This window comes from Benincasa hispida, chromosome 7, assembly GCF_009727055.1.
Source record: "Benincasa hispida cultivar B227 chromosome 7, ASM972705v1, whole genome shotgun sequence".
In the NCBI taxonomy this organism is placed as follows: Eukaryota; Viridiplantae; Streptophyta; class Magnoliopsida; order Cucurbitales; family Cucurbitaceae; genus Benincasa; species Benincasa hispida.
In genome coordinates this window covers 29,108,888-29,121,542 of record NC_052355.1, presented here as the reverse complement: position 1 = coordinate 29,121,542, position 12,655 = coordinate 29,108,888, and positions in this window count along the sequence as shown.

Sequence of the window (12,655 nt, the reverse complement as noted above, 5' to 3'; positions counted from 1 at the left end):
CAACACGTATAATCCTTGTTGGAGGAGTCACCCTAACTTCAGTTGGGGAGGGAATCAAAACCAAGGTGGGCCAAGTAACCATCAAAATGGCAACTCAGGGAATCGAGGGAACCCCCCACCATTTCACCACAATTAGAATCAGGGTCAACAAAGACAGTCGCATAATCAACCTTTCTCATCTTCAAACACCTCTAGCAATTCATTAGAGGCCTTGCTCAAGTAATACATGGATAAAAATGATGCGGTGATGCAGGCGCAGGCATCTTGAATTAGAAATTTGGAGATTCAAGTGGGGCAGCTGGCATCCGAGTTACGTAATAGAACACCTGAAACGTTGCTAAGCAATTCTGAAGCCCCTGGATCTCATGGGAAGGAGCAATGTCCCTGAAGACATTGGGCAGGCAAGCTGGACTGCCTGCGGAGGTGTGGATTGCATTCATCAGGAGAAAATTGTCTTCCGGTTCATATCTCAATCCTATGTTTACTTGCTTTTTGAATTTATTGCTTTATGAACATTGGCATTTATCACTTCATTTAATTTGTTTTTATGACTTTATGAATTTATGCTTCATTTAATTCTATTGCGTTTATTTCCGTGTTCTTTTTATTCCTTACTTTTTCATCATAAATGCGTTATTCTTAAATGTTGGTGAATGATTGATTAATAAGAAGAAAATTATTACCGCAATGTCTATGTAACTTGCATTGATGAAAAAAAAAGAAAATAATAAAAATAAAAAGATAATAATCAGCACTCGATATGCATTGCGATGATGGGTGCATCTTGTACCCACAAGATACACTTTGCGTTCATCCAATTCAAATGCATTGCGTTGAGGGGTGTGTTGCGCTTGTATGTGTTCTTTGCTCATCCTTAGCAAAACTGCACTATGTTGAGGTAGTGTTGCGCTGGTAGAAATACCGTTTGCCTGTCCTCCAGAAAGGCATTGCGTTAAGGGGTGTGTTGTGGGGATATATGCGTTGTTGGTCGTCCTCTGCAAAGATGAATTTGCGTTGATGAACTCATTGCGTTAATTCTTCACCTTGTGCCCATTTGAATAAAACACTAAAGATAATTCTTTTTGCAAACTGAGAAGTCCAATCGTTTTGTCTTCCAAGGAAATTATGATTTAGCAGACGAAAGGACGTCTTTCTCTGATGCTTCATAAATGTGAGGAGTGCAAGCGATAGGCTTTTGAGTAGCTCGAGGCCTGCCACCGCAGAATTCACATTGGGCCCATCAAGGCCCAACCTATAAATTCCATCTGCGAGTCCATTTGATCTCATTTGCAAATAGAAACCCTAGAGCACTCTGCATACCAGATTGTTTCCCTCTTCCTAAAACCCTAAAGAATTCCAATTTTCTTTTACTTCGGCATCCATGGCAGACCAATCTTCCCAACCATCTTCTTCACCCTCATCACCCTCGAAAACCCAACTCTCTATGCGAGAGGCGGCATTCCTTGCCGTCAGCTGTCGTCTCGCTGCCCAGCCACACACCGTTTCTCGAGTCACTGGAAAACCTCGACGAAATCCTTTAGCAGCCAGGCCACTCCAGTTCAAAAGGGGGCAGAGTTCTGAAAGCATCCCACTCCCAACATTCTCCTCTTAGAGTGAAAAGAAGAGATAAGATGATAAGGAGGTGTTTGGGAGCATTCTCAGCAATTTGAAGAAAGGAGGAGGACTGCCCGAAGCTACGGTTGTGAACCAACCACTGCCTTCGGAGGAGGCGATGGAGGAAGAGTCAAAGAGAATCGCTCTGGCCATCTTGGATCCTAAGGAAACTGCTAATGCAGAATCCTATAAGGGACCCATCAGGGTCGCTTTGGAGGTAGTGGCGGCGGAGAAGCAGTTTGAAGGGGCTGAAGAGAAGAAGAAAGAGAAGAGGGTAAAGAAAAGAGAGCTGAAGGAGATGAGCAAGCTCATTAAGGAAAAGCAGAGAAGAAAATCAAAGAGAAGAAAGAGGAAGAAGATGAGGAGTCCAAGCTGAAGAAGAAGAAAGAAAGGAATGAAAGAAAAGTAAGCAGGTGGGAGGAAAGGTGCCTGAAGTAGGAAGAAGAGAGGAGAAAGAGGGCTGAGAGCCCAGAGCTGGACGGAAAATCCACCTCCGTGAGGGAGGACAAGGGGGAATCAATGCAACTAAGAGAATCAGCACAACATGAAACACCACAAATTGTTGAGACTGATGAAGGAGAAAATGTGGAAATCACCCCCTTAACACGTCGTCGCAAGGGTCAACCATCAACCCTCCAATTTTGATAGATGCGTTAGAAGAGAAGGAGAGGAGAAGAAAGGAGGAGGAAGAGAAGTAGGAGAAAATGTTGCGAGCAAAACTCATAATCGCAGAAGGTAATCGAAGAAGAAAATTACAAGATGAAGAGGTGCGCTGCAAGAATGAGATTGCGGCAGAAGAGGAAAGGAAAAGGCTCGAAGAGGAATAGCGCATTTTGCTGGCCTCTGAACAGTTTGAAAAAGAAATTGAAGAAGAAGAGAGAGAAGAAGAGAGAGAAGAAAAAGAAGAAGAAAGGAAGAAAAAAGAGGAGAATGAGAGAAAGCACCGAGCAAACGTTCAGCGCATCAGAGAAAAGAAGGGCAAGGAACTTGCTGAACGGGAGAAGGAGGAACAATGCAAGGCAAGGGAAAGGAAACAAAGGCAAGAATCCCACCTTACGTTAACTAAAGCAAAGAGCAAAGTAGTTGTAGAAAGTAGCGAGCCCGCGTTGGCAAAGGAACGTCCATCGAGGAAGAGAGAAAACGATGACATGCTAATGGAGATGGGATTTTTTCCCACGCCAACTCCACTACCAGACCTAATCACAAGCGTTATACTGGAGCACAGATGGGAAACATTTTGTCAGTGCCCAGCAATTTTCATTCCAAAGGTAGTGCGCAACTTCTACAACAGACGACTACATGGCACCAAGGATGTGGTGATCGTAAAAGGGCAAATGGTGTCTTTCAGCGCAAAAGACATCAATGATTTATTCCTAATGAAGAGCAAACCAAATGCACTAGGTAATAAAATCATTGATGATCCTACTGAAGAGCAGATGCGCTGCAAACATTGATGCAACCGGACACTAAGTGGACGGTTTCATTAAAAGGCATCAGAACTCTAGTGTCCAAGACACTGATTCTCGAGGCACGACTTTGGGTATATTTGGTAAAACGGCGACTCATCCCGACTTCCTATGACAAAACAATTTTGAGGGATCGAGTCATGGTCGTATATTGCATTACACATGACATTCCAATCGATGTGGGCCAGTTGATCGAAAGACAAATTCGAGGTTTTCTTGGGCACATAAGAGGTCAGTATTTTTTCCCATGGACTGTCTCAAGTTTATGCTTATCAATAGGTGTAGGCCTTGAGCTACTCATAAACGTCAATATTTTGAGGTTGCTCCTCAAAGATTCCCCACACTGCCCCGAACTTTTATTGAAGAGGCCTGTTATTGACTTGAATGCGTCGCAGCAACCCAAGCCAAAAAGACAGTGCAAAGACGACAAGGGAAAGGAGAAAATTCAAGACTCAACAACGCAAGAACCAAAACCCTTAGACCCTTTACCCTTAATAATTCGCCCCCCAAGCCCTCCCGCACAACCTTCTTCTTCCCTTCCCGAGCACTTTACCAATCTTCTCCTTGCTCCTGATTCTCCAACCGCATATCCAATAGCTCCATCCTCACCTTCAGCATCATCACCACAACTTCCTCTTCCACTGTTGTATGTTGATGACGCAATTTGGGTGAAGGCACCTCTGCCCAACCCCAAAATGTCGATGGTGAGAAATCGCAGGCATAACCTACCATTGCATCCTTAGCTGCTAAACTAGTAGATATGCGAACCCTTCTTGCTCAACAACAACAACTCTTCTCCCAACAACAAGAAATCTTCTACCAACAACAAGCCTTCTTCGGCCAGAGAATTGATGCGGTAATCGAGAGAGTCAACGATTTACAACACAGTGTTGCCATGACAAGGCAGGTGTTGATCAATATTCAGCGCAACACTTATACGATCCATCTGCACCAAAGACAACTAGTGGAGCGCAACCATGAGTACTTTAATTTTTTGACAGCATATCTTCATGGACCCATGGTACCTCTGCATCCCCCGCAACATTTGATTTTTGAAGAAACTCCTCCCGTACCACATCAAAATCCTCCACCAGACCCTCTTCAATAACTTTACATTATTTTTATTGCGGTCATTCTTTTATTTCTAACTTCATTTATTATTTTTTTCTATGTATAGACGCCAATTCTTTAATTCTTTGTACGTACTTCAAATTTTTATATTGCGTTAATTGTATTTCTTTTTATATTTAGTTAATTTTCAATACAACTAAGTAACATTTCTTTCAAGTACACAATAGCCTATTCTTTATCATCCTTTGTAAACTTTGTGATATTCTTGATCTTTTACTTTGCGTTATTCATTGTGCTGCCATGATGTATAATATGCATACACTTAGAAACATTTCCCACACTTTGTATTTTTTTTGACTAACACTTAGTTAATTCGTAGCTATAGCAATGTTTTACCTTTTATCCTTCAAAATTCTGCTCAAACCTTAGTTAATTTGTCTAAGTGTTTGTCTATTCTGTCCAAATAACGCAATGAGGACCTTGCGTACCTCTAAATTTAGGGGTGAGGAAGGTCTGAGCAGATGAGATCAAATGATGCAGTCATTAAGAAAAATGCGCTCATCGTTTCCCAAAAAAAAAAAAATCAAATAAACTCCAATGTTAGCACAAAGGAAAACTCCAAAAACAATCCTAACCTGATAAGAGTTAAGTTGTGAAAGGAGCCTACTCGTAGTTGGATGTTCGCACGACACCTGTGGAAGCAAGCCAAAACGAAGGTGGGCCAAGAACAACGCAATATGAAAAGAGAAAAATGAGAAAGAAAAAAAAAATGAAACAAGAGACAACTCCTCTAAAATTCATGAGTTAAAATTGAGATTGGCACACAACCGTAGTTGGATGTTCGCATGACACCTGTGGGAACAAGCCAAAACGAAGAATGTAACCATGATCAATAGTCTCTAATAAATGACGTAAAGTTTGACCACCGCATCCAGACACATCAAATTGTTTTGACAAGAAGAGGTAAACATTCTTTTAAAAAACTAGAAAAGCATTTTTGAGCAGAAAATTGTAGTATAGAAGAATAAAGTAGGGCTTTGTTATGAACTTTCAAGGATAGAAAGAAAATTGCAATCTTAAGTAATGTGCCTAGGTGGAGCATTCGGAGCAACCAATCGACGCAAAATTTAGGATAAGAATTAAGCAATATTGCCTTAGTAGAAGATATGCTTGAGGACAAGCATATATCTAAATTTGAGGGTGTGATAACTTGTAGAAATATAAGTTATTTGTATTGCTTTATTTAGATATTGCGGCCAAAAGAAAGGAAAGTTGCGTCAATTGTAGAGAAATTAGCTATGAAATGCAAGAATTATAAATTGTCGTCAATACACCCACTGACACCATTGCGATGGTAGAAAAGAATATTTTAAGTCTGTTTTGCAGGAAATCAAGTCACCGCATGCGTTCGTGGCTCAAGATAAAAGGAACAACATATCTATGTCGCATTGCGCCAATCATTTAGAAATGAATAGATGATCAACGCAATAACGGTGCATGCGACAATCGATTAAGAGCTAAGCGATCAACGCAATCTCAACTGCATGCTGTAATAAAAAACAACATCGCATGTGGACAAACGATCGAAGATGCAAAAGAGCAACGCAATTACGGAGGATTCAGACATGTGTACAACTGACCGTTGTGCATTTCTGACGGGATTAATCGCGTAACAGAAAGAATATTGACTCCACCATTTACGGAGCTACCATAACAATACAGTGGGGTCCACAAGTTAGAGAATCAAAGATGAGCCTATAAATAGCTCTGGCCATTCCATTGAGAAGATATACTTGATGCGGGCATATTGATATTTGTATATTGAGAGAGAGATTGGTCTGAAGAGCCTGATCGGAGAAGATCTGGGAAGATTTAAGAGACAAGGTAGAGAGGTGAGTCTCAGAGCAAACCCTTTCAATCCCCGCTGTTGAAGCTCTATACCAAGGTCACTTCTACTGGACGAGCAAGCTTGAGAAGGAAACTCTTCTCTTCATCCATTCCATACATTGGCAAGCAAGTCCACCATCCAGATCTATGTCAAGACGTTGGCACTCTTCTGTATTTTTTTCTATCTCTTTATCATCAATTGTATTCATCTTCTTAGTCTATCATTCACACCATGTATCAGACGCTAAATATTAGTATGAATGTCATGATTATTTCCATCTCCATCTTTCTGTCTATTTCTATTCATCCGTAAATCGCTTTCTTCATGATGTTTTCTTAATCCCCTGGTAATTAATACAAATTGAGCAAGTAAATCAATTGGGTTAAGGAAATAAATATGTTGAGCTAAAGCATGCTAGACGATATCTTCACCTGTGAGAGTAGAAGTGAAGATGCCATTCCTCCTGTCGAGAGAAGTTTGGAAGAATGCATTAACTAAAGTGAGAAGTACTTCCAGAGATGGAAGCAACCTTTCGTTCATTATGTTCATCCCTGTTTCACCACAGAGATGTGGGAACACGGTCGATCACTGAGAGGTGTACACCAAGGGAAAGCGGAACCGTAGTTATGTCTTTAACGCAACTCATAACTTGCGATGTTTATATTAGTTATCTTTTCTATTTCTGTTTCATACATAAAGACTTGCCACCGCATACCACGACCCTTTGTATAATCTTCACTGTCAGTCTCAAACTCAGTATCATGTATCTGTTTCCTGTATCTTGTATCATAATAGCTTAGATTTAATATTATGCATTTTTATCTTATTATCGCAATTTTACTTTACTGCAACTTTAAATACCTGTATAAACACAACTTTTATTAATTGAAAAACCCCCGATCGCATATATCACGAATGTAACGTATTAACTAAACAATCCCTGTGTTCGACCTCGGATCACTTCGAGAAACTTGCGGTGGAATTATACTTGATTTCAGCACGAGGAAACTCGTGACAACGCATAACATACTACAAACATTCTATTAATAACGCATACATCTAGAAGTAGTATCGCATAAAGTATGAATAAGCATATCACAGCATCCACATTCCATTTCCATCCCAAGTCAACAAGTTTATGGCAACATGAGCTTGCATGATTCACATTCATCATTATCCATATTGTCCACATGCTTATTTAGACAATATCAAAATCTGCGTAAAGAGGAAGAATTAAGCGAGTAAGTTAATCTTTGTTAAGGTAATTGGCTAAGTTTAACTAAGGCATGCTCGATAGCATCTTCACCTGTGAGAGCAGAAGTGAAGATGTTATTCCGCCTATCGAGAGAAGGTTGGAAGAATACATTAACTAAAGCGAGAAGTATTTCCAGAGATGGAAACAATATTGCGTTCATTACGTTCATCTCTGTTTCACCATAAACATATAGGAATGCGACCGATCACTGAAAGGTGTAAACCAAAGGAAAGCAGAACCTTAGTTGCATCCTTAATGAGATTGTCGAACTTGCGATGTCCTTTCACTCTGCTAATTCTTTTTTTGATTCATTCACAAGACTTGCCATCGCATTCATTAGATTCTTTTGTACAACTTCACAGCCAGTCCTCACCCTGTATCATAGTAGTTTAGACATTTATTTTATCATCGCATTTTATTTACAACGCAATTTTACTTTCAGCACAATTTACATTTTCTGTACAAACCAAATTCTTTATTCTTTATGATAACCGGTCGCATTTACCACATTAGTATCGCATCTAAACAACAACAATCCCTGTGTTCGACCTCAGGTCATTCTGAGAAACTTGCATTGGAATTATACTTGGTTCCAGCACAAGGAAACTTATGACATGATAACTTGTAGAAATACAAGTTATTGTGGCTCTTAAGTTGGAACAATTAGGGTTTTTAATGATAAAATCTCATCATTTTTAGAAGAAACGCATGGAATTACTCGAACATTATCAAACTCATGCAAAAGAATGTTTATTGCTAAAGTATTGCGACACTAATGCATGATATTGCAGGATTTCAACAAGAGGCTAATGTATGATCAAGAAAAGTGTCGCAGGCAAAGTCTAACGCATGGGCCATACGTCGGAGGGATTCAACGCAAGGAAGATTCATTGATTCAAGTTGTTTGTGTCAAATCACCACTTGTAATCATAGGTACCTGAAAAAGCATCTGAGTGTCAGGCGACTGACCCGGGTATGGACTTTAATGCTGTCCATCATCAAGCTGGAGAAGACCACCAGAGTAAAAAGTTCAGAAGTTCCAAGTTCTCAACTTTTAGTTTTAGTCTCAGTGTTAGCTTAGTCTTAGTTTTAGATGTTTAGAGCTGTGCTGTGGTGTCGAGAAGAGCAAGAGGGAAGTGAACCACCACCATCGCTGATCAAGAAGTGGAGGAAGCCGAGCTCAAGAGAGACACTTCCTTCAACTCTTACACAAGTTGTTGTACACAACTAGAATTGAGCCAAAGAGGACAAGCGATTGTACTCTACGGGTTGAATCATTTCATTTCATCTTATTTATCGCTTTCATCCTTTCATCTGATTAAGTATTGCATTCGTAAAGACAATCAGTTTCTTTATAAATTCACATATTTGATCTATCATACTTTACCATTGTTTATTTATTGTTTATGTTGGATGCATCTATACTTCATGCAAAATTCCATTTCTAACGCTTAAGCCAACTAAATCAATTGGTAAAAGCATCTATAGCTTAAACTATTCGAGGGAATAAGTAAGCCAACATCAAGTTAGAACGCCTAGCACATCTAGAGATAGACTCACTGGTGTTTTATTGCATCCTGTGTTTGTCGCATACATCCTAGAGATAGGTATTGTATGATATTCGCATTAAGAAGTGTCGAATAGAGTCTAATACATAAACAGAGATAACATCCATCTCATGCACATCATATTCTAGTTTGTGTACATCCAATTTAGATCGACACATATCACTTGCATCAAAATCCATTTTCACACGACCCATCATCCCCTACTCGACCCTTTTGTATCTTCTTGCACACACAATACCTTAGTGTAAATAACTCATTTCTCCATACACTTAGGATATCCCTACAATAGTTACAACGCATTGTCTGCGTTAGCTTTAATCTGAATCCCTGAGTTTGACCCTGGACTTACTTGGAACCTAAGTTGGATTTATACTTGGATCTGATTTAGGAAAACTTGAACGTCAATAGAAGAGTGTCGTGCGTTCTGTTGCACATCTCTAATGCATCAACGCATTACTAAACATCAATGCATTACTAACACATCAACGCATCATTCATATTTAAACTTATTTTTCCAAATTATTTTATACAATACACTCCAAAGCTCAAATCACGAAATCAATGGAACAAGTTTTTGGTGTCGTTGCTGGGGATTCAACAACAAAACTAATCAGAAATTTTGCTTGTATCTTTTGTAGGAACACTTTAGCTGAGGGAGTATTACGAGCTAAGCCGAAGCTTGTAAAATTTTATGAGCCAGGAGAGCACTCCTGAACTTGTATTCGACCCTGAAGTTGAAAGGACCTTCTGACAAAGAAATCGATCTAATCGTCGTCGTAGGTTAAGGCAACAACTGCTCAGAAAATAGACCAAGCAACAACAAATGGCGGACGAACAAGCAAATCAAAACTTAGCTCAACAACTAGCCCACACTGCGCAAAATCCTATCATAATGGCAAACAGATGACAAAACGATCTGTTCCATGGTTCATAATGGCAAGCAAAATCAATCGGATTGAGAGATTGGTGAAGAATGGACTTCTAAGTGAGTTAGAAAAAAATTCTTTACCTATGTGCGAATCTTGCCTTGAGGGTAAGATGACAAAACGACCTTTTACTGGAAATGGTTCAAAATCCAAGGAGCCTCTTGAGTCAATACATTCTGACCTTTGTGGTCCTATGAATGTGCGAGCCCAAGGTGGCTATGAGTATTTTATCAGTTCTACTGATGATTACTCCAGGTGCAAGTATGTTTATCTTATGAAACGGAAGTCTGAATCCTTTGAAAAGTTCAAAGAGTTCAAGGCTAAAGTTGAAAACACGTTAGATAGATGGATTAAAACACTTCGATCGGATCGAGGTGGAGAGTTTTTGGACTCAACATCCTAGGACTATTTGATAGAACATGGAATCGTTTCCCAACTCTCAGTGTCGGGTACACCTCAACAAAATGGTCTAGCGAAAAGGAGAAATAGGACCTTGTTAGACATGGCTCACTCGATGATGAGTTACGCTTCCTTACCAGACTCGTTTTGGGGTTTCGTAGTGGAGACTGTGGTGTACATACTCAACTGTGTTCCCTCCAAGAGTGTTTCAAGAAAACCTCTGAAGTTGTGGAACGAGCACAAAGCTAGTTTACGTCATCTCCGCATTTGAGGTTGCCCTGCATATGTGCTTGAGACTAATCCCAAGAAGTTGGAACCACGGTCAAGGTTATGCCTCTTTAGGCTACCCCAAATGTACACGAGGGGGTTATTTTTATGATCCAATGGAAAATAGGGTGTTTGTTTCAACAAATGCTGCTTTCTTGGAGAAGGATCATATAAGGGAGCACAGTCCGTCGTGTTGCGTGAGCTTTCCAATAAAACTACTGAAACTTCAACAAGAGTTATTGAAGAGCCTGCTGCATCAACAAGAGTTGTTGATGGGAGTTCATCCAGTAGGTCGGTTCCACCTCAAGAGTTGAGGGAACCTCGACGTAGTGGGAGGGTTGCAAACCTGCCCGTTCGCGATCTGGGTTTCACAGAAATCCTTGCTATGGTAGCAAATGATGACGTTGAGGATCCGTTGTCTTATAAGAAGGCAATGAAGGATGTTGACCAGGATAAATGGGTCAAGGCCATGGATCTCGAGATGGAGTCGATGTACTTCAACTTAGTATGCGATCTTGTAGATCCGTCTGACAGGGTTCGCCCTATAGGTTGTAAATGGATCTACAAGTGCAAACAAGGTGCTGATGGGAAGGTACAAACCTTCAAGGCTCGACTTGTGGCAAAGGGTTATACCCAGGTAGAGGGAGTCGACTATGAGGAGACTTTCTCGCCTGCTGCCATGTTAAAGTCGATCCTCATCCTTCTGTCCATTGCGGCTTATTATAATTATTAGATCTTGCAAATGGATGTCAAGACGACCTTTCTAAATGGAAATCTTGAGGAGACCATTTATATGGTGCAACCCGAGGGATTCATCGCCCAAGGTCAAGAGCAAAAAGTTTGCAAACTGAATCGGTCCATTTATAGACTGAAACAGGCGTTTCGATCTTGGAACATACGGTTTGATACTGCGATCAAGTCGTATGGCTTTGACCAAAACGTTGATGAACCTTGTGTCTATAAGAAAATCATCAACGCTTCAGTAGTCTTTTTAGTGTTGTACGAACACCTGTGTTGTTAATATTTGGTATTTACTTCACATCTTGTTTTTTGCTCGGTTAATTGTTTTATTTACTTTACCACAAACCAATAAAAATAAAATCCTTGGTTATCTGTATGTGACTCAAGCAAGTATGTGGTGACATATAAGTGGATCATATCTTGAGTGATAACCAAAATGGTCTGTAGTAAATGGATAAAGGAGGGAAACCTTATCCTGGTAACGCTACGGATGTGGCCCACTTTGTGGAATGGTCACAAGTGTTGTGACTTGTCACAGATGGTCTGATCCTGATCATTCGTGTTGGAGACATGCGAGCAGGGGCATATATACAAAGAGTTTGTATAAGACCTGACCACGAAGTATTAATGTCTTGTTATATAACACCGTTCATGACAGAGACTTCATTTCACTAGGATGATCGTAGGTAACATGACCTCAATCCTGAGTGAGTTGGGAACTCCTGCCATTGAGGGCAGTCCTTTGATTTGTATGGGTACGAGTGGCTAGGTCGCTGATTCAAACCTACCATTTTGGGGATTCATCTGATTTGGGAGCTAGGAACTCAGCTACATAAGATGGAATTCACTCCTTCCCCGAGGCAGGGGTAAGTAGATAGATGGCTCCCTTAAGGGTTGATTTTGGGGCTTGAATGATGTGGTGCTACACACCTTCTCTTGGGTCGAAAGGTGTTCACGCATAGTTGGATTATGTTGTATTGTTCATTAGAGGAATCAGTGGTACTTAAGGAGTGAGTTGTAACTACAGGGGCAAAATGGTAAATTGGCCCAGCTGTACTTACGAGCATCTGTGAAGGGTCATCGTACTCATGATTGGTTATATCTAATGGACACAGAAATATATCTGTGGTAAGAAGAGTTCAGCTATTGGTCTTTAGTGGAATCACTGACAGTTAACGGATGGTGGATCTCGTGGCTAAAGAATTTAGTCAGCTATTCACGTACCGTTGGAGCTTCGAGCCATAGGTCCATTAGGTCCCCTGGCTAGCTTGGATAAAGTTGAGAACCAGTGTTTGGGTTAATTTGAAATGTTCAAATTGACAAGAGGAAGTTTAATTATATATGATATAATTGGACTGGTTAATTATATATGATATAATTGGACTGGTTAATTATATATAATATAATATTAATTGGCTAAATGTATGAGATACATTATTTTGGAGGAAATTAGATATAAA